Consider the following 23376-nt stretch of genomic DNA (forward strand, 5'->3'; position numbering starts at 1 on the left):
TATGCTTAAAATAAAAAAATAAAAAAATTGGAATGTTCTGGTTAGTCTATAATAATAGACTGGTAGGGAGATGTAGACACTATAGCTCTACAACTGACTCCTACCAACCCAGCACAAGCGATGCTTGTTTTAATGGGACCTCATAGGGTCATTATTGACCGGACTATTGGTGTCAGGAGTACAGATCCTATTACAAGTATACATACATGTGGTTTGAGCCCTCTATGATATTTCGTGGTTGTATATTAGTTTGGTAGGCTTTAGTATGCTAAACCCATTATCGTAGAGAAAATGTTGGAAATTTTATAGAAAAGAAAAAAGAAAGAAGGGAGAGAAAAAGAAGGAAAGAAATATGGTGATCCTGCTGTTGGTGTATAGTTGAAATGGGTCACGAATTACAACACCAGGTATTCTCTGAGGGTTCCCCCTTCAGGTACTGACGCAGCCCACCACCGCTTCCCTTCCAAGATCGGACGGGATCGGGCTCTAACGGTGGGGTGTGGTAGTAAAATAGTTGGATACAAATTAGCCTACTCACCAATGAGAGTGCACCTAATAAAGAATTTTAGAAGGAGAAAAGGTTTCGGATCTGCTGTCTATGTTAGACATAGGGTTACCCCTTCTGAATCATAGATGAGAGTCCACCGGAAAATTTAAAGAATAATGAGTAGAAGAAGTGGGGAAAATTGATATGTATTCTGTAAATGCAGATCTATAAGGTAGGAGGTTTGAATAGAGCAATGTGGGGTACGGTACAGATATCTAATTAATTGACACCTTCATCCACATTAATAAATGCCAATACATGTATTGCTGTAGTGGACATAATTTGTCCAAATGTCGGTCAGCCGGGCAGCAGTATGTGTGGGAGAACGTAAAGTACCAAGATTGTAATAGGTGCTAAAGGAAATGATGCACCATATAGAGTATACCTATCGGGTTGTACTCACACTATATGTAATATATTCATCTGTTGAGAAACACCAACCAGAAACCACAATTATAATAGGGCTCATTGACTAATACCCCGTATTGGCACAATCTATCGGATCACAATCCAAGATGTTAAGTAAGCTGAGGATATCCACTGAAAAAGGTAAGTACAGATATTGATAGCATCACAAATATCTGGAGACTCCCTAGAACAGTGATTTTCAACCTTTTTTTACTCGCGGCACACCGAACAATATTTTAAAATTGCAAAGGCACACCATCAGTTCCCCACAGGAAAAAAAAACCCACACATTGGCCCTCACAGTAAAAAAAGAATCCACACATACATTGGCCTACACAGGAAAAACAATCACATTGCTCCCCACATAAATCATGTTGCTCACACATAAATCAATCACATTTCTCCCCACATAAACCCTATTGCTCCCCACATGAATTATTCACATTGTTCACCCCATAAATCCATAAATCCTTTTGCTCCCCACAGGAGAAATAACATAAAAAACATTAGCCCCTTCCTGTCAGCTGTCCTCCTCCCTGTTCCTCAGTGGCGGGGGTTGTTCATAGTGGAGTGCTGCGAATACTGAGCAGCGGGCGGTCAGGCAGGTGTGGATGTGGGTGGGCAAAGAAAGCTGTGGATGCAAGCGGGAACTGGAAGATATGTATACAGGCGGGTGGGCTGGCTGGGTGGTGAGACGCGGCGGCCGTGGCCTATGATATCACACTGCCGCGTCATCAAGGCATAGGTCACAGATGGAGCATGACTGATCCTCTAAGAAGATCCCGGGCCAACAGTTCATTATGAAGGTACAGGAGGCTGATCTGGCTCCGCGGCACACCTTGCAACTGGTCGCGGCACACTAGTGTGCCACGGCACACTGGTTGAAAAAGCCTGCCTAGAACCTAGAAGGTTTAAATCCGGAGTGTACTATACTCCCATTGACAACTAATTAAATCATACACAAAACAACAAGCAATATTGAAAGTATTGGATGATATATATCTATCCAATGCGACGTATAAACCAATCTCTATGAGATTGGATCCTGTTGATATTCAACTAATGTGGGTTGTGTGAATGATAATTAAGTGTATTATATACAGGAGATACCTGGTTACTGCCCAGATTCCTGGGTCAATCCGTAAATTAATGGGATCTATCAGGCGCTCTTAATCTCCTAATTAGTTGGTGGAGAATATACATTGAAATGCAGATTGTGTACCAAACAGTGTGACTACAAATAAAATATGACGGATATTTGTGTGGATACCAATAAAAATCTCATAGAGATTGGTTCATACGTCGCATTGGATAGCTATACACTGCTCAATAAAATAAAGGGAACACTAAAATAACACATCCTAGATCTGAATGAATGAAATATTCTTATTAAATACTTTGTTCTTTACATAGTTGAATGTGCTGACAACAAAATCACACAAAAATTATCAATGGAAATCAAATTTAGTCTGGATTTGGAGTCACACTCAAAATTAAAGTGGAAAAACACACTACCGGCTGATCCAACTTTGATGTAATGTCCTTAAAACAAGTCAAAATGAGGCTCAGTAGTGTGTGTGTAGTAGTGTGCCTCCACGTGCCTGTATGACCTCCCTACAACGCCTTGGCATGCTCCTGATGAGGTGGCGGATGGTCTCCTGAGGGATCTCCTCCCAGACCTGGACTAAAGCATCCACCAACTCCTGGACAGTCTGTGGTGCAACGTGGCGTTGGTGGATGTAGCGAGACATGATGTCCCAGATGTGCTCAATTGGATTCAGGTCTGGGGAATGGGCGGGCCAGTCCATAGCATCAATGCCTTCGTCTCGCAGGAACTGCTGACACACTCCAGCCACATGAGGTCTAGCATTGTCTTGCATTAGGAGGAACCCAGGGCCAACCGCACCAGCATATGGTCTCACAAGGGGTCTGAGGATCTCATCTCGGTACCTAATGGCAGTCAGGCTACCTCTGGTGAACACATGGAGGGCCGTGCGGCCCCCCAAAGAAATGCCACCCCACACCATTACTGACCCACTACTGCCAAACCGGTCATGCCGGAGGATATTGCAGGCAGCAGATCGTTCTCCTTGGCATCTCCAGACTCTGTCACGTCTGTCACATGTGCTCAGTGAGAACCTGCTTTCATCTGTGAAGAGCACAGGGCGCCAGTGGCGAATTTGCCAATCTTGGTGTTCTCTGGCAAATGCCAAACGTCCTGCACGGTGTTGGGCTGTAAGCACAACCCCCACCTGTGGACGTCGGGCCCTCATACCACCCTCATGGAGTCTGTTTCTGATCGTTTGAGTAGACACATGCACATTTGTGGCTTGCTGGAGGTCATTTTGCAGGACTCTGGCAGTACTCCTCCTGTTCCTCCTTGCACAAAGGCGGAGGTAGCGGTCCTGCTGCTGGGTTGTTGCCCTCCTACGGCCTCCTCCATGTCTCCTGATGTACTGGCCTGTCTCCTGGTAGCGCCTCCATGTTCTGGACACTACGCTGACAGACACAGCAAACCTTCTTGCCACAGCTCGCATTGATGTGCCATCCTGGATGAGCTGCACTACCTGAGCCACTTGTGTGGGTTGTAGACTCCGTCTCATGCTACCACTAGAGTAAAAGCACCGCCAGCTTTCAAAAGTGACCAAAACATCAGCCAGAAAGCATAGGAGCTGAGAAGTGGTCTGTGGTCACCACCTGCAGAACAACTCCTTTATTGGTGGTGTCTTGCCAATTGCCTATAATTTCCACCTGTTGTCTATTCCATTTGCACAACAGCATGTGAAATTGATTGTCAATCAGTGTTGCTTCCTAAGTGGACAGTTTGATTTCACAGAAGTGTGATTGACTTGGAGTTACATTGTGTTGTTTAAGTGTTCCCTTTATTTTTTTGAGCAGTGTATATCATCCTATACTTTCAATATTGCTTGTTGTTTGTGTATGATTTAATTAGTTGTCAATGGGAATATAGTACACTCCGGATTGACCCAGGAATCTGGGCCGTAACCAGGTATCTCCTGTATATAATACACTTAATTATCATTCACACAATCCACATTAGTTGAATATCAACAGGATCCAATCTCATTGAGATTGGTTTATACGTCGCATTGGATAGTTATATATCATCCAATACTTTCAATATTGCTTGTTGTTTTGTGTATGATTTAATTAGTTGTCAATGTGAGTATAGTACACTCCGGATTGAAACCTTCTAGGGAGTCTCCAGATATTTGTGATGCTATCAATATCTGTACTTACCTTTTTCAGTGGATATCCTCAGCTTACTTAACATCTTGGATTGTGATCCGATAGATTTTGCCAATACGGGGTATTAGTCAATGAGCCCTATTATAATTGTGGTTTCTGGTTGGTGCTTCTCAACAGATGAATATATTACCTATTGTGTGAGTACAACTCGATAGGTACACTCTATATCAGGGGTGGTATCCGTTCAATGGTCGACCATGTTATGGTCGACAGTCATTAGGTCGACCACTATTGGTCGACATTGGCATGGTCGACATGGACACATGGTCGACACATGAAAATGGTCGACACGTGAAAGGTCGACACGTGAAAATGTCGACATGAGTTTTTTAACTTTTTTTTCTTTTGGGGAACTTTTCCATACTTTACGATCCACGTGGACTACGATTGGAACGGTAATCTGTGCCGAGCGAAGCGGTAGCGGAGCGAAGGCACCATGCCCGAAGCATGGCGAGCGAAGCGAGCCATGCGAGGGGACGCGGTGCACTAATTGGGGTTCCCAGTCACTTTACGCAAAAAACGACACCCAGAAAGTAAAAAAACTCATGTCGACCTTTTCATGTGTCGACCTTTCATGTGTCGACCATTTTCATGTGTCGACCATGTGTCCATGTCGACCATGTCAATGTCGACCAATAGTGGTCGACCTAATGACTGTCGACCATAACATGGTCGACCATTAATACCGGAACCATCAGGGGTGGCCAACCAGTCAGAGTCAAAGAGACAAAAAATCTTGTTAGGTACGTCAAAGAGCCGACATCAAGCCGAATGTGCGTGTGCAAAAATGGGGTGTGACCTTGTGCCTGCTAGACCACACCCCATGGTATAAAATACAATGAAAATGCCAGATCCACATAAAATACATTTTAAAGCCAGAATCAACATAAAATACATTGAAAAAGAAACTTCCATATAAAATAATTAAAAAATCCAGATCCACATAAAATATATTGAAAAAGCCATATTCACAAAATACACTTCAGCATCTCCAGGTTTCACTCCAGCCAGCTCCCCCATGTGTCACTCCAGCCAGCTCCCCCATGTGTCAATGTGTCACTCCAGCCAGCACCCTCCTGTGTCACTCCAGTCAGCTCCCACATGTGTCAATGTGTCACTCCAGCCAGCACCCTCCTGTGTCACTCCAGTCAGCTCCCACATGTGTCAATGTGTCACTCCAGCCAGCACCCTCCTGTGTCACTCCAGTCAGCTCCCCATTGTGTCTCTCCTGCCAGGATTCTCCTTTGTCACTCCAGCCAGCTCGCCACTGTGTCACTCCTGCCAGCACCCTCCTGTATCACTCCTGTCAGCTCCCCCATTATGTCTCTCCTGCCAGGATCCTTCTGTGTCACTCCAGCCAGCTCCCCCTTGTGTCACTGCAGCCCACCCTCAGAAGGCAATACAGCCCAGTATCTGGCTCCCCAGTTTTCAGTCGCCGTAGTGCTGCTGTGTGTCTGGTTGGAGTGCACCAGTTTCCAGGATCTGTTGTGGTCAGGTGACTGAGTGTCAGGAGCCACATTTGAATAAAGAAGGAATGGCCACGGCTGCTCTATGTGGTGCATCATTTACTTTAGCACCTATTACAATCTTGGTACTTTACGTTCTCCCAGACATACTGCTGCCCGGCTGACTGACATTTGGACAAATTATGTCCACTACAGCAATACATGTATTGGCGTTTATTAATGTGGATGAAGGTGTCAATTAATTATATATCTGTACCCCACATTGCTCTATTCAAACCTCCTACCTTCTAGATCTGCATTCACAGAATACAGATCAATTTTCTCCACTTCTTCTACTCATTATTCTTTAAATTTTCCGGTGGACTCTCATCTATGATTCAGAAGGGGTAACCCTATGTCTAACATAGACAGCAGATCCGAAACCTTTTCTCCTTCTAAAATTCTTTATTAGGTGCACTCTCATTGGTGAGTCGGCTAATTTGTGTCCAACTATTTTACTACCACACCCCAACGGTAGAGCCCGATCCCGTCCGATCTTGGAAGCGAAGCGGTGGTGGGCTGGGTCAGTACCTGAAGGGGGAACCCTCAGAGAATACCTGGGGGTATATTTACTAAAATTCGTATTTTTCAGAATGAGATTAAAGTTCAAACACGAATGACATCGAATGTGTAATTTTGCAACTTTTTGAATTTATTACGACTAATTTACTAAGCTATCGTATTTTCGTGTTTTCCGATGTCGATGTCATTCGTATTTTTTGGCAGTGTTTTACGTGAGTGAATAGTAAAACACTGCCGACATTAAAACAATGAAACTCGGCCGGATCTGTGAGATCCGTGCAGGGTTTCATTGTGCATCTTTAAAAAAATTAAAAATAGTTTAAAGTCGAAAAAAAAAAATGCGTGGGGTCCCCCCTCCTAAGCAAAACCAGCCTCTGGCTCTTTGAGCCAGTCCTGGTTGAAAAAATATGAGGAAAAAAATGACTGGGGTTCCCACATATTTAATCAACCAGCACCGGGCTCTGCGCCTGGACCTGGTGCAAAAAATACGGGGGACAAAAAGCGCAAGGGTCCCCCGTATTTTTTGAACCAGCACCGGGCTCCACTAGCCAGGTACATAATGCCAGAGCCGGGGGACACTTTTATTGTGGTCCTGGCGGCCCTGGCATTAAATCCCCAACTAGTCACCCCTGGCCGGGGTACCCTGGAGGAGTGGGAACCCCTCAAATCAAGGGGTCCCCCCCCCCTCCATCCACCCAAGGGCCAGGGGTGAAGCCCGAGGCTGTGCCCCCCATCCAAGGGCGGCGGATGGGGGGCTGATAGCCAAGTGTAAAAAATCAGAATATTGTTTTTAGTAGCAGTACTACAAGTCCCAGCAAGCCTCCCCGCAAGCTGGTACTTGGAGAACCACAAGTACCAGCATGCGGTGGAAAACCGGGCCCGCTGGTACCTGTAGTACTACTACTAAAAAAATACCCAACAAAAAACAGGACACACACACCGTGACAGTAAAAGTTTATTACATACATGCACACCTCCATACATACATACTTACCTATGTTCACACGAGGCTCGGTCCTCTTCTCCATGTAGAATCCTCGGGGTACCTGTGGAGAAAATTATACTCACATAATCCAGTGTATCTTCTGTTCTTTGTATAATCCACGTACTTGGCAAAAAAACAAACCGGAAAACCGACCACACACTGAAAGGGGTCCCATGTTTACACATGGGACCCCTTTCCCCGACTGCCAGGATCCCCCCTGACTCCTGTCAAAGAGGGTCCCTTCAGCCAATCAGGGAGCGCCACGTCGTGGCACTCTCCTGATTGGCTGTGCACTCCTGTAGTGTCAGTGAGGCTGCACACGGCAGAGATACAATGTTGCGCCTATGCGCTCCATTGTATCCAATGGTGGGAACTTTGCGGTCAGTGGTGAGGTTACTTTCGGTCAACCGCTGACCGCAAAGTTCCCACCATTGGATACAATGGAGCGCATAGGCGCTACATTGTATCTCTGCCGTCTGCAGCCTCACTGACACTACAGGAGCGCACAGCCAATCAGGAAAGTGCCACACTTTCCCACCCCTTACCACTGATAAACATGCACGGATCTCACGGATCCGTGCATGCCTATCAGAACACGGTAAAAAAAAGCAGGTCTATTTGAAAACTGCTTTTTTTTACGATTTGTATTTATTCACGGCAGTGTTTGGCTATTGGCGGCAGTGTTTGTGAAATACAAATTTTAGTAAATTACCGAGTTCTAGCAAATAACAGGCGTATTTGACCGATGGTGTATTCATTCGTAATTTTTTTCTTTGACTTCAACAAAAATACGAATGCCCTCATCACTGCCGTGATTTGAGTTTAGTAAATTCCCGAGATGACACTTTGAAGAAAAAACACCATCTCGGTCAAAATCGGGAGCTTAGTAAATTGTAATTCGTGACCCATTTCGACTATACACCAACAGCAGGATCACCATATTTCTTTCCTTCTTTTTCTCTGCCTTCTTTCTTTTTTCTGTTCTATAAAATGTCCAACTTTTTCTCTACGATAATGGGTCAAGGTTACTAAAGCCTACCAAACTAATATACAACCACGAAATACCATAGAGGGCTCAAACCACATGTATGTATACTTGTAATAGGATCTGTACTCCTGACACCAATAGTCCGGTCAATAATGACCCTATGAGGTCCCATTAAAACAAGCATCGCTTGTGCTGGGTTGGTAGGAGTCAGTTGTAGAGCTATAGTGTCTACATCTCCCTACCAGTCTATTATTATAGACTAACCAGAACATTCCAATTTTTTTATTTTTTTATTTTAAGCATATATATGTGTGTAATTTGTTTATATATACATTTTTTTACCAGTTAATCTTGGTGGATTATTAGAGTCTGGACTAATCTTAAATTCTAACTAATAAACGTTATGTTTTAATATTTATCTATCTAACTGAATAAAAACAAGAGTGCACCCACACAAGAGTCTTCTGTAAGCCATTTGTCTCTAATGCCAGAAGGTCACAGACGCACCCTTAATAGGGGCTTAGTATTCTAACACCGCTGACCCCCCCCTTACTATGACCCCCTGGTACCACTGAGGAATTGCCAGTCTTGTCAGTGTGAGCTGCAGAGGGAAAATGGCACTGGTTAGCTGCTGGATCCGCTCATAGTGAAACCCCACTCCCTTAATGGCGCGCGGTCTTCCCGGTTTTATTATACTGGCTGAGGTGCTTAACAGTGGGTTAGAACCCCTGTAAGCTGTACTGCCAGTGTGGTTATTGTTTTTAGTGGCTCAGCTCGCCCCTCACAGCGGAACACACACACAGCATGTTGTCCTGAGCCTGGAGACGCAGCCTGCATGTCAGCGCTGCGCTCCATACTCTTATGGGAATAGGAACATCAACCCTATAGAAGGTTGGGCCATTCCCTCCCCCCCAAGTCCCATGAAGCAGAATGGCTGTTGCCAACCAGACCTGTCTGAAAATAACAAACAGAAAATAAATGCAGAAAACTCTTCAGGAGCTTCCCTAAGCGTGACCGGCTCCTCCGGGCACATTTTCTAAACTGAGTCTGCTAGGAGGGGCATAGAGGGAGGAGCCAGTGCACACTGTTGATTTCTTAAAGTGCACAAGGCTTCTAGTGGACCCATCCATACCCCATGGTACTAAATGGACTGCAGTATCCTCTAGGACGTAAGAGAAACTATTTTTTAGAATAGTTAAATATTATATTATGTATATCTGCTGAATGGATCTCCTCGTCAAAAACTGGGGGACACAGCTGGGCGGCGCAGTTGCATGTGATCTGACCATGCCAGTTAAGACGTTAAGTGGTGGTTCTGCAACTGTCAGTGCGGCATCTTCTTCTGCATCTCATCACAATGTAATAACTTTTCACCCAGAGGCTAGAAGAGGGGTCAAAAATATAAAAACCACTAAGGCAGTAGATAGAACAAACTGTGCATTCAGAACCATCACACATTCCTGAGGAACGTTTAGTGATATCAGCGTCAGCTATGCGCGAGTCTGACATTTCTTACACTGCCCTCATAGAGAGGCCTCTTTCACTTCCTTCCACCATTTCGGCACCATCTGCACATGTGTGGAACAGTACAAGTAAAGGTGGTGAGGAGGGCATAATAGAAATTGAGGATTCATGTGTAGAAGTGGAACAGGATGAGGGGGATATGTGTGTACTACTATCTGACACTGAGGACGTTGATGATGTTGTTTGTGTAAGTCAGCCACCATTGGCTGCAGTTCTTGCCCGTGATAGAAAGAAAGCTATTGTGATGCCTGGGCATAACACCAAAATGGCCACCTCTTGGGTGTGGGATTATTGTTACCCAAATCCTGACAATATTTGTGAAGGCATCTTCTCCATTTGTAAGGCCAAAGATAGTAGAGGTAGGGACAATAGCCATCTAGGCAACTCCTTCACGTTATGTCATTTATGACGAGTTCATGAAATTTACTGTACAAGATTATAATGTAATTAACACCCTCATCATCAACCTCCTCATTAGTGATTAGAGGTAGTCCTTCCAAAAAATTGTTTTGTGGGGGCACCAACAAAGCAAGCACTACAGCCACAAAACTGTCAGTCCCTGTTGCTGAAGTGCTTGGTTTATTAAACTGTACATGTCCTTTTTTTATATCCAACATAAGGGTGGGAAGGCGGGCCCAAGGACAATTCCATTTTGCACCACTTTTCATTTCTGCACTGCTGTGTGGCAATGTTTCATAAATGTGCTATAAGCTGCAGCGTGTTTGTGACGTTTCTGTGTCGGTTAGTAACCAGCCACCTCGCTGCGGCCTTTGGCCTAAAATGGATGAAAACAATATTGTGAGCTGTGAGGTGGTCAAAACTGACTGTAAATTACTGTAAATGAATGTTATCGATGTTAATAATACTGTCGGTACAAAAACAGGTCCAAATTCTGTGATTTTAGTTGTTTTTATGACAAAAATACAGATCCAAAACCAAAGCACACAAGGGCGGTTTTGGCAAAACCAAATACAGATCCAAAATACGAGGGAGATACAGATCCAACACCAAAACCAAAACATGGGGGTTGACGCACATCTCTAGTTTGGAGTAAAGATGTGCGGGTTCGAATTTACCCGGATTTACCCGCATCACAAAACTGCATCTTATTGGCTCTCGGATGTCACATGTTTTGGATAGTCAATAAGAAAAAACTGGATAATTCCAAATTAGCGTTAATTTTGGTATTAAGAACAGAGTAAATCCAAACCCACTCATCTCTAGTTTGGAGCAACCTAGCACTTCAGAAATGTTATTTACATGCCCACTGCCTGCATATTATGCATACATGCTCCTAACTTGTCACATCCATGTTGGTGTGTACCAATTTGGACTTTGTATGTTTCAGCACACATGCAGTGTCCAATTCTGAGGTAAGAGTAAAGCAAAAAAAAACCCAGAGTAAGTAACGTCAAAATGTGCAGAGATTTAGATATGAGAGGGGCATATCCAAACTCAAATCTAAATTGCTGTGTAAAAATAAAGCTGTCCAGTATTTGTGTGCTACATGCAAAAGCAGCCTGTATTTACCCTGCATGCAAATCAATAAATGTGTTGCATTGCAGCGTGATTTGTCCAGGTGCTCCCAACTCAGATTTAGGCCTGCAGTACTGTGTTCATATACCTACACTATAATTGTTTTACAGGATTCAGTAGGATTTCCCAACAGTCGGGATCCCAGCTGTTGAAATCCCGACACTGAGCGCAGTGTGTCCCCTTGCGAGCTCGCTACGCTCACCACACTATTTTATTCCACCTCGGGTAGAGGCGTGGACCACCTAGTGGGAATACTGGGCGGCGGTATTTTGACTGCCGGAATCTTGACTGTTGGGTAAGTAACTGCATCCCATTTTATACTATGCAATCATACCTCCCAACTTTTAAGTTCTGTAAAGCGGGAACTGCGCTGCGCACACCTAAAAAGTGGACAGGACTTCGGCTGCGAAGAGGGCTCACTTTACATCCCTGTTTACATCATTTTGGGTGGGTGCTCAGCGCTCCCCAAGCAGCTGGGCAGCAACAGGCTCACTACACTGCACTGTTTACATGCTGTGCACATGGCATCTATCCAGAGATCACCTGCTGCTTACCTGTGCAGAGCAGCGGTTACCACATGCACCCGATCCTGTCCTCCCATCTCGGGACAATGCCGCCTGCAGGAGGGACAGCGAGACAGAGTACAAATAGCGAGATTGTCCCGCTGAAATAGGGACAGTCCGGAGGTATGTGCTGTAAAAGTGAGTGTCTACAGTTTATCTACAATAAAAAAATATAAGGTTATGACTATTACAATGAATAAAGCTTATAGTGCTAAAGTGTTTCTGCATTTTTGCCTACAGGCTTTTGAGATGTAAATCTGACCCTAGTTCAGTATGTCCTGTGTAAACAGTTTAGTCTCCTGTGACACATGAGAATTATATTTATTATCCTGGTTCACTAAACTGGCTGCTTTTAGCAGTACTTGTGACAAGAAAATCACACTCACAGCATCCATTTAGATTTGTATGTACATCTGTTTCATTTATGTAAAATACACATCTTCTTACTAGGAATGCACATCACAAAGTGTGCACATACGTGCATATGCAACCACTGACGCATGTTACATTTATGACACCTTGTGGCCTAAGAGGTGTAACGTTGGAGGGGATAAAGGGGACCAAGAAGCATAGAACAAATACAGTAAGGGTATTTTCAAGAAGGGATGGCCATCGGTGTGCTCACCATCGATAGTGAAACTATGAGTGTCCATCGATGGTGACCAACTATGGCATGGGAGACCACCAATGGTTTCATCCACCGATGGTCATCCCTGTTCTTTCAGTGACTAGCCCATGGGCTAATCACAGCCTGGGGGTGGAGCTTTGTAGGTGTTGGGGCCAGAGCTATGCTCCGTGTCCCAGCACATTTAAAAATTAAAAAAAATATTTTTCAAAACCATCTGATTCAATTCCATCGGTGGCACAAGTATTCAACATCGGCCATAAACCATCGTTGATTATGAATCATTGATGGTCGATGGCCATCCTTATTTTCAAGTAATTGCAACCTAAGTAGACCTGGATCTAGATGCAGAAACATCTTTCACAGTGATATGCAGTCAGGTTAAGCAGAGTTTTGACTATAAAAATAAAGACTAATACAAAGAAGATATTTCTAACTTATAAATATCACCAAATTTGCAGCTCTCTGCTATAAATAAAGGGACTGTTAGTGAGAGAAGAGTTGAGGCAGCTATGAGCTCAGCCTCCCCTCTGTGATAGTCAGAGACTGTCTTGAGCCGGGGACTGGTACCGCACTGTGGCCAATAATACAAAGCACAGCACAAGGACAGGAGCTATCAGATTTGCCTCACTGAGTGGTGTGTGTCTAGCTGCAGTGTCTGGTGACCTATCCAGGAAGTTTCCCAGCAAACAATCAGAAGCAGCCAACATAAAGTAGGGATAGCCATTGTGTGGTTACCATCAATGGTAATATGGCAAGTGGCCATCAATGGTTGCCAATTATGCAATGGATGCCCATCGATGGTTTCACCAACCGATGGTCATCCCTGTTCTTTCACTGACTGGGCTTCATGGGTGTCTGGGGTGGAGCTATGCTCTGTGTCCTGACACCTTGTTAAAAAAAACATTCAGGTATGCTGTGCCATCGATAGGGAAACCATCTTGTTCTTCCCTATCGATGGCAAAAATGCAGGAGAATGTGCCGAGGCTGAGAAAATTGAAGTGGGGGATGATGACACATACACAGGGCTGGCCCACTGCCCTCCTGTGAGCAACATACCGCCCTAGATGACAAAAGGGTTAGGGTACTATAGTGAAGGGGGTGGGGGGGGGGGGATGTGGTTAAGTGCTCTCTGCACAACTTCTTGTGACCAGTCTTATTTTTTACCTACAACTTTCTGCAAGAAACTGTTTTCATGTTATTAGTTGGTAAGAATTGTGATTTTATAGCTATCTATCTGTCTATGTATCTGTCTATGTATCTGTCTATCTATCTATCTATCTATCTATCTATCTATCTATCTATCTATCTATCTATCGTAACAAAGTATATACTGCTGCACCTTTGTTTAATGCCTGCAGGAATCATCAGGTTCATATTGTATATCCCTCTTGATCCTATGCCCTCACAAGTCAGTGAATCTCTGTACAGTGATTACTCCCATTCTGAAAATACACAGTTCGAACCCAAACTCTCAAACTACCATCCCATCTTTCATCTCCCATGCCCCTGAGAGACTTGCCTACACTCGCCTCACAGACGTTCTTAGCTCCCACAACTTAGTGGACCCACTTCAGTCAGGCTTTCGTTCCCAACACGCCACATAGACAGAACTGATTAAAGTAGTGAATGATGTGGTCACTGCTAATCTAAAGGCCATTATTCACTTTTTATTCTCCTTGATCTCTCTGCTGCTTTTGACACTGTTGACCACTCTCTTCTCATACAAACACTACAATGATGGTGGCCAATCCCAGGATCAGGATTGGCGAGACCCCGGGATTTAGGCCAAAAATTGGCCGGGATTCAATCCTGGGATTGGAATTTCCAATCCCGGGGATTAAGGGATTAGCCAGTCCACTGTTTTTTTTCGGTGCCGGGGAGTGTTGAATCTCTTCAGCAGGCTCAGACGCTGCCCGGCTCCCTCTTCTCGGCTCCACCTGCCCCAGGCTGTGTGTACTGCGCAGCGTGACATGATATCAGAGGTCACGCTGCACAGTATGACGCCTACTGCCCACACAGCCCGGACCACCCATCGCCGTCCGCAGCCTGCAGCCAGTGGAACTGTTAGGGTCTCCTGCTCTGTGCTGCCACGTCGTCATGGCAACCGGGAGACAAGTGCTAGCGGAGTAACCTGAGCGTAGCTGATACTCCGGTTCGGGTCTTTTGCTGTGCAGTGGTTACAGGCTCTGTGCACGGCAGGGGATCCGGTGCTGGTTTTTGTGCTCACAGTCTGTGAGGTCTAAGTGGGGCATGGACAGCACCTGCTATATAAACCCTCTTCTCAGGTTAGGCAGATGCTGCTGAATCTTTGTTGGTTAGTCAGTTCCTGAAAGCTAGCTAGTACTGTGCAAACTTTGTATTTGTTTGTTGCTTACTGCAAATAGGCCTTGGGATTTGGTATTACACTCTGCCAATCCAGACCTAGCAGTAAGACTAGGTCTGGATTGTAAGTCAGTCGTTTAACCTGCTGGGGTTCTTTTGCTACTCTGTGAACCTAGCAAGTTTGCGGCTGTATTCTCAGACTTGCCTGCCAAAATCCTTTCTCACTGCGCAAGGTGTTCAGGTGTCAGTTTAGTGGCAGTAAACTGAACCAGTGCACTGCAAGTGAGGACTAGGATTGTGGAGACTCTCCTTGTGTCTATTATTCCATCTCTGACCAAGGAGTTTACTGCCACACCCGTTGGTAACCCTTTAGGGTTTTGCTGTTGCCCTTAGCAACAGCATTTCGGGTTCTCTACGTATTAAATCACTACATCTCGCTTCTTTCCATCTGAGCATTCCTAATACTAGAAAGACACCCAGTTTCTTAGCCTTTGGGCTTCTCTGTTCACTTTGTGTTTATTTTGTTACCCTATCACCTTCTGTGTATGTAATGTCATATTCCCCAGTCTGTCTGTGAGTTCATTTGTTTTGCATCCCTCACCGTTCAGACACCAGTACATTCCTGCTGGCACTGGTGTGCATAACAGGAACCTATCACCCACTGTCGTCATCAGTTTTGATCCATGTCTCTGAATGCCTTTCTGCAACTTCATCTTGGATGTCATCTCACCACCTCAAACTCAACATTTCCAAAATAGAATTAACTATATTCCCCCAGACAAGAGTGGTTGCCAACCTCATATCTCCATAACTGTTGACAACTCCACAATCAATCTTACCCCACAAGCTCGCTGCCTAGGTGTTATCCTTGACTCTAAACTGTCCTTTGTTTCACACATTGGGGTATATTTACTAAGGTCCCGATTGTGTCCGAGTTTTTTTTTTCTTCTAATTGTCATCTTGGGAATTTACTAAACACAAATCTCGGCAGTGTTGGGGCTATTCGTATTTTTTTCCCCGGCTGAGTTCACAAATACGAATGAATAGACCATCGGTCAAACACGCCTGTTATTTGATACAACTCGGTAATTTACTAAGAATTCGTATTCACAATCACTGGCAACAGTAGCCAAACACTGCCGGGAAAGCATAGAATTCGTAAAAAAAAGCAGTTTTAAAATAGACCTGCTTTTTGGTGGCGTGTTCAGATAGTCATGCACGGATCAGTGAGATCTGTGCATGCTTATCTGTGGCAAGGGGTCCGAAAGAGTTAAAAATAAAAATTGCGTGGGGTCCCCCCTCCTAAGCATAACCAGCCTCGGGCTCTTTGAGCCAGCCCTGGTTGTTTAAATACCGGGGGGAAATGACTGGGGTCCCCCCGTATTTAGACAACCAGCACCGGGCTCTTGGGCCAGCCCTGGTTCCAAATATACGGGCCACAGCCGGGGGACACTTTTATATAGGTCCCTGCAGCCGTGGCATTACCCCCCCAACTAGTCACCCCTGGCCGGGTTCCCTGGAGGAGTGGGGAGCCCTTAAATCAAGGGGTCCCCCCCTCCAGGCACCCAAGGACCAGGGGTAAAGCCCGAGGCTGCCCCCCCCCCCCCATCCCTGGGCGGTGGATGGGGGGCTGATAGCCTTTGTTTGTGTAAAAAAGAATATTGTCTTTTGTTGTAGAACTACAAGTCCCAGCAAGCCTCTCCCGATTGCTGGTACTTGGAGAACCACAAGTACCAGAATGCAGAAAAATAACGGGCCCGCTTGTACCTGTAATTCTACAACAAAAGAAATACCCAAATAAACACAACACACACACCGTAACAGTATAACTTTAATTAACATACATGCACACTTACACACTCACACATACTTACCTAGTGTCCCACGGAGCCCCTCGTCCCCTTGTCAACGTAGAATCCAATGGGAAACCTGGAAAAAAAATCCAAAATGCTCACCTATTTTGCAGTGATGATCGGTCCTCATCGTTCCATGTAGAATCCACAGGGTTCAAAAAAACAAACCGAAAAAACCCGGTCCAACGCACTAAAGGGGTTCCATGTTTACACATGAAACCCCTTTCTCTGAATGCCGGAACCCCCCATGACTGCTGTCACTGGAGATCCCGCCAGCCAATCAGGGAGCACCATGTCATAGCGCTCTCCTGAATGGCTGTGTGCTCCTGGCCTGTCAATCAGGCGTAGCACAGCGGCTAGAATGGAGCTTAGTGCAGCTCCATTTTGGCCTATGATGGGAATTTTGCGGTCTGCGGTTAACACAGGGCTAATTGGGGTCATTGGTTTCCAATTGGATTCTACGTTGACAAGGGGACCGAGGGGCTCCGTGGGACACTAGGTAAGTATGTGTGAGTGTGTAAGTGTGCATGTATGTTAATTAAAGTTATACTGTCACGGTGTGTGTGTATTGATTTTATTTGGGTAGTTCTTTTGTTGTAGAACTAAAGGTACCAGCGGGCCCGCTATTTCCCTGCATGCTGGTACTTGTGGTTCTCCAAGTACCAGCAAGCAGGGGAGGCTTGCTGGGACTTGTAGTTCTACAACAAAAGACAATATTCTTTTTTTACACAAAGGCTATCAGCCCCCCATCCGCTGCCCAGGGATGGGAGGGACAGCCTCGGGCTTCACCCCTTGATTTAAGGGGTCCCCACTCCTCCAGGGAACCCCGACAAAGGGGGACTAGTTGGGGTGTGATAATGCCACGGCCGCAGGGACCTATATAAAAGTGTCCCCCGGCTGTGGCATTATCTTCTCGGCTAGTGGAGACTGGTGCTGGTTTAAAAAATACGGGGGACCCCTACGTCTTTTGTCCCCCGTATTTTTGGAACCAGGGCCGGTCCAAGAGTCCAGTGCTGGTTGCCTAAATACGGGGGGACCCCAGTCATTTCCCCCCCGGTATTTAAACAGCCAGGGCCAGCTCAAAGAGCCCGAGGCTGGTTATGTTTAGGATGGGGGACGCCACGCATTTTTTTTCACACTTTTCACTGTATTAACTCATTTCATACTGCACATAATGAAGCCCTGCACGGATCTCACTGATCCGGCCGGGCTTCATTGTGTTATGTCCGGCAGTGTTTTACTAATCACTCCCGTAAAACACTGCCCGACAATTCGAATAACATCGACATCAGAAAATATGAAAAACTAAAACTTGCCAGCTTAGTAAATTACCGAAAATAATTTCTAAAAGTTGCAGAAACATACAGCCGATAAAATTCGAGTTTAAACTCCCACCAATTCAGCAGGAACACGAATCTTAGTAAATAAACCCCATTCAGTCTGTTTCTAAATCAAGTTATATGCATCTAAAAAGTATTCAAAATACGACCCTAACAAACAACTGCAAAAACCAATAATCCATGCACTTATTGGGGGTAATTCCAAGTTGATCGCAGCAGGAAATTTTTTAGCAGTTGGGCAAAACCATGTGCACTGCAGGGAGGGGGGGCAGATATAACATTTGCAGAGAGAGTTAGATTTGGTGGGTTATTTTGTTTCTGTGCAGGGTAAATACTGGCTGCTTTATTTTTACACTGCAATTTAGATTGCAGATTGAACTCACCACACCCAAATCTATCTCTCTCTGCACATGTGCACTGCCTCCCCTGCAGTGCACATGGTTTTGCCCAACTGCTAACAAAGGGGGTAATTCCAAGTTGATCGCAGCTGGACATTTTTTAGCAGTTGGGCAAAACCATATGCACTGCAGGGGGGGCAGATATAACATTTGCAGGGAGAGTTAGATTTGGGTGGGTTATTTTATTTCTGTGCAGGGTAAATACTGGCTGCTTTATTTTTACACTGCAATTTAGATTGCAGATTGAACACACCACGCCCAAATCTATCTCTCTCTGCACATGTTAAATCTGCATCCCGTGCAGTGCACATGGTTTTGCCCAACTGCTAACAGAATTCCTGCTGAGATCAACTCAGAATTACCCCCATTATCTCTCACATTGATTATAGTAATAGGCTCCTTACTGGTCTTCCCAAGAAAAGACTCACCACTCCAGTCCATTTTGAATGCAGCTGCAAGGCTAATCTTCCTAGCAAGACGTTTATCGGTGGTCATTCTGAGTTGTTCGCTCGTTGCCGTTTTTCGCAACGGAGCGATTAGGTAGAAAATGCGCATGCGCATGGTATGCAGCGCGCATGCGCTTAGTTAACACAAAACTTAGTAGATTTACACAAGCTCGAGCGACGTTTTTTCAACGCTCGAGTGATCGTAGTGTGATTGACAGGAAGTGGGTGTTTCTGGGTGGAAACTGCCCGTTTTCCGGGAGTGTGCTAAAAAACGCAGGCGTGCCAGGTAAAAACGCAGGAGTGGCTGGAGAAACGGGGGAGTGGCTGGCCGAACGCAGGGCGTGTTTGTGACGTCAAACCAGGAACTAAATGGACTGAGGTGATCACAATCTAGGAGTAGGTCTGGAGCTACTCAGAAACTGCAAGGAATTATTTAGTAGCAGTTCTGCTAATCTTTCGTTCGCTATTCTGCTAAGATAAAATACACTCCCAGAGGGCGGCGGCCTAGCGTGTGCAATGCTGCTAAAAGCAGCTAGCGAGCAAACAACTCGGAATGAGGGCCTTTATGTGCTGATCTGCTCTGTAAGTCCCTCCATTGGTTGCCCATATTCTACCATATTCTATATAAAATTTGTCTCACCAACATATATCTCTTTGCTTATCTCAATATATCTCCCAACTCTCCACTCTGCACAAGATCGTAGTCTCTCATCTGCACGGATTAGTCACTCCCATTCACAATTGCAGGACTTTCTTTGGGCAGCACCCAAGGACTTTCTTTGAGTTGCGCCCACCCTATGGAATGCCCTTCCACGCACAATAAGACTCTCCTCTAGCCTCCAAACTTTCATGTATTCCCTGAAAATGTACGTCTTCAGGCAAGCCTATCAAATACCAGAACCACCCACATAACCTTCAGAAGCATTCATATATAATTACAAATCAGGTCTTTACAATCTGGTGGGTCCGCTATGCTATAGATAGCGCATAGCCCTGTGTATCCTTCCTATTTCCCTACAGGGCCTTCCTACCTCTATGTCTGTCTGTTATTACCCAGTTTGTCTTATCACTGTTGTTTACAATTGAAAAGCGCAATGGAATATGCTGCGCTATATAAGAAACTGTAAATAAATAAACAAACATCTGGCTCTGATACTGTACTGGCTAGTGCTGAACACCCCCCCCCCCCCCCCCCCAGGGTTTGTTCTCACCAAATGTCACTGGTCTGTCAGGAGATCTATTTCCTACAGTGCAACAGCACCAGCTAGATGTTTCTGATTGGCTGATGGTGAATTGGCCTCTCCAGCTCATAGTACTTATATAATTAGTTTGGCTGCTATAATATATGATGTTGCGATCGTCTATTTATATTAATTTATATTTCAATGTGAACTGGCGCAGGAAAAATTTGATTCAATTTAATTCTAAAAGAAGAAAACAACAGCTGTTTATATTTAATTACATTTATGTTGTATATTTCTTTGTATCTAATTCAATTTTATATGATAAATGTGACTTCTGCATTTATTAACCCTTTAGCATTTTTTTTTTATCTGTGATCACCAGACAATATTACCTGTGCTATGGAAAACATGCAATTTCTGTATATGAGTAGGAGGGCACTACATGTCCTATCCACCCACAATGATAGTGGCACATGTGGGGGCTCTGACATTGAAAAAAGGGGACACGTTTCTTTCAAATGATGAACCCCTTTAGTAGATAGACACACACCACAAAATAACTTAAACAGTACACAAAAACTAAAAGTTTGCACGCAAAGACGGATCTAAAGTCCTGATCTGCCCCATCTTGTGTCAAATAAAAAATGAGTCCCTTCATTTAATGCGGTAGGTTTTCTAGTTTAAAAAATGGCAGACTTTGTTTGGCTACCATATTATTTCTACACACTGAAAGTGTTTAAATCCATTATCGTTTTCAAGTGATTCGGTTATGAAAATCTACATATGGAATTCTGCTGGTTGTATGTTTGGCAGGGGCGAATTTAGGGGTGAGGATGCCCCTAAGCTCAACAGTAACGCTTCCCTCCCTCTGCATAATTTTATAATTTTCATTGATTGGTTGTAAACCCTCATTTGATGATTTCCAATTTAATACAATAATAAAGAAAATGATTTTTTTTCTTTTTAAATTATTATGTATACATATTTATTATTTACTAAGTAGGACATCTTACAGGGGCAGTATGTGTATGTCCACCCTTTTACATGACATATATGGTACAGTATGTGTATGTCCACCCTTTTACATGACATATATGGTACAGTATGTGTATGTCCACCCTTTTACATGACATATATGGTACAGTATAGAGGAGATATTTAGCAGTTATTGGTACACTTCAAGTTGACAGTACCAAAACAAGCATCCAAGTGCTGCCCACCCCAGCAAGAGCTGCCCCATGGCACATGCCTCATGTGCCCAGTACCAACAGCTGCCATGGAACTCCCGAAGGGTAAGTAAATTATGTGGGTGCAAGGTGTGTGGTGTGAGACCCCCTGGACCCAGTGCCAGAAAAAGGTCCACATGGGCCTAGAGCTGAAATTTATGAAGGGCCTATTGTAATACACCACAGGGGGTGTGACCATGCTGCGTGGGTGTGACTAATGTTGTGGTGGTGTGCTCTGCTCTTCAGACACAGGGTGGGATGGTGCTAGGAAGATTGTGGCTCCACCAGCAATTTGGAGAAGCTCAGTCACCACCAGGAGAATGTACAAGCAGCAGGACTGAGATTCAATGGGCAGAACACTTTCTCTAGTCACTCTTTGCTTTTAGTATCCTTCCTATTTACCAGTGGCAAACACAGGATTTAGCGAGGGGGGTTTCCGTGGGTGTGTATGTATATGTGCATGCATGTGTAATATATGTATATAATCAAACTGTCCACTTAGGAAGCAACACTGATTAACAATCAATTTCACATGCTGTTGTGCAAATGGAATAGACAACAGGTGGGAATTATAGGCAATTAGCAAGACACCCCCAATAAAGGAGTTGTTCTGCAGGTGGTGACCACAGACCACTTCTCAGCTCCTATGCTTTCTGGATGATGTTTTGGTCACTTTTGAATGCTGGCAGTGCTTTCACTCTAGTGGTAGCATGAGACGGAGTCTATAACCCACACAAGTGGCTCAGGTAGTGCAGCTCATCCAGGATGGCACATCAATGCAAGCTGTCGCAAGGTTTGCTGTGTCTGTCAGCGTAGTGTCCAGAGCATGGAGGCGCTACCAGGAGACAGGCCAGTACATCAGGAGACGTGGAGGAGGCCGTAGGAGGGCAACAACCCAGCAGCAGGACCACTACCTCCGCCTTTGTGCAAGGAGGAACAGGTGGAGCACTGCCAGAGTCCTGCAAAATGACCTCCAGCAAGCCACAAATGTGCGTGTGTCTACTCAAATGATCAGAAACAGACTCCATGAGGGTGGGGGTTGTGCTTACAGCCCAACACCGTGCAGGATGTTTGGCATTTGCCAGAGAACACCAAGATTGGCAAATTCGCCACTGGCGCCCTGTGCTCTTCACAGATGAAAGCAGGTTCTCACTGAGCACATGTGACAGACGTGACAGAGTCTGGAGACGCCAAGGAGAACGATCTGCTGCCTGCAACATCCTCCAGCATGACCGGTTTGGCAGTGGGTCAGTAATGGTGTGGGGTGGCATTTCTTTGGAGGGCTGCACAGCCCTCCATGTGCTCGCCAAAGGTAGCCTGACTGCCATTAGGTACCGAAATGAGATCCACAGACCCCTTGTGAGACCATATGCTGGTGCGGTTGGCCCTGGGTTCCTCCTAATGCAAGACAATGCTAGACCTCATGTGGCTGGAGTGTGTCAGCAGTTCCTGCAAGACGAAGGCATTGATGCTATGGACTGGCCCGCCCATTCCCCAGACCTGAATCCAATTGAACACATCTGGGACATCATGTCTCGCTCCATCCCGCTGCACCACAGACTGTCCAGGAGTTGGCGGATGCTTTAGTCCAGGTCTGGGAGGAGATCCCTCAGGAGACCATCCGCCACCTCATCAGGAGCATGCCCAGGCATTGTAGGGAGGTCATACAGGCACGTGGAGGCCACACACACTGCTGAGCCTCATTTTGACTTGTTTTAAGGATATTACATCAAAGTTGGATCAGCCTGAAGTGTGTTTTTCCACTTTAATTTTGAGTGTGACTCCAAATCCAGGCCTCCATGGGTTAATAAGCTTGATTTCCATTGATCATTTTTGTGTGATTTTGTTGTCAGCACACTCAACTATTTAAAAAACAAAGTATTTAATAAGAATTTTCATTCATTCAGATCTAGGATGTGTTATTTTAGTGTTCCCTTTATTTTTTTGAGCAGTGTATATATATATATATATATATATATATATACATACATACATATATATATATACATATATATATATATATATCCCACATTCATCTATACATACATACTGTACATACACCAGTGCACAAACACACAGACATACTGTACATACAAGCATACAAATACACACATAAACACTGGCTACAAAC

General features: G+C 44.8%; 1 protein-coding gene across 1 annotated transcript in view; it reads right to left on the minus strand.

Moving 5' to 3' along the window:
• Window positions 1–23376, minus strand: part of PDE4C (phosphodiesterase 4C) — a 652343-nt gene that overhangs the window by 591399 nt on the left and 37568 nt on the right. The gene's annotated exons all lie outside the window — the stretch shown is intronic.

Source organism: Pseudophryne corroboree, chromosome 1, assembly GCF_028390025.1.
Source record: "Pseudophryne corroboree isolate aPseCor3 chromosome 1, aPseCor3.hap2, whole genome shotgun sequence".
In the NCBI taxonomy this organism is placed as follows: Eukaryota; Metazoa; Chordata; class Amphibia; order Anura; family Myobatrachidae; genus Pseudophryne; species Pseudophryne corroboree.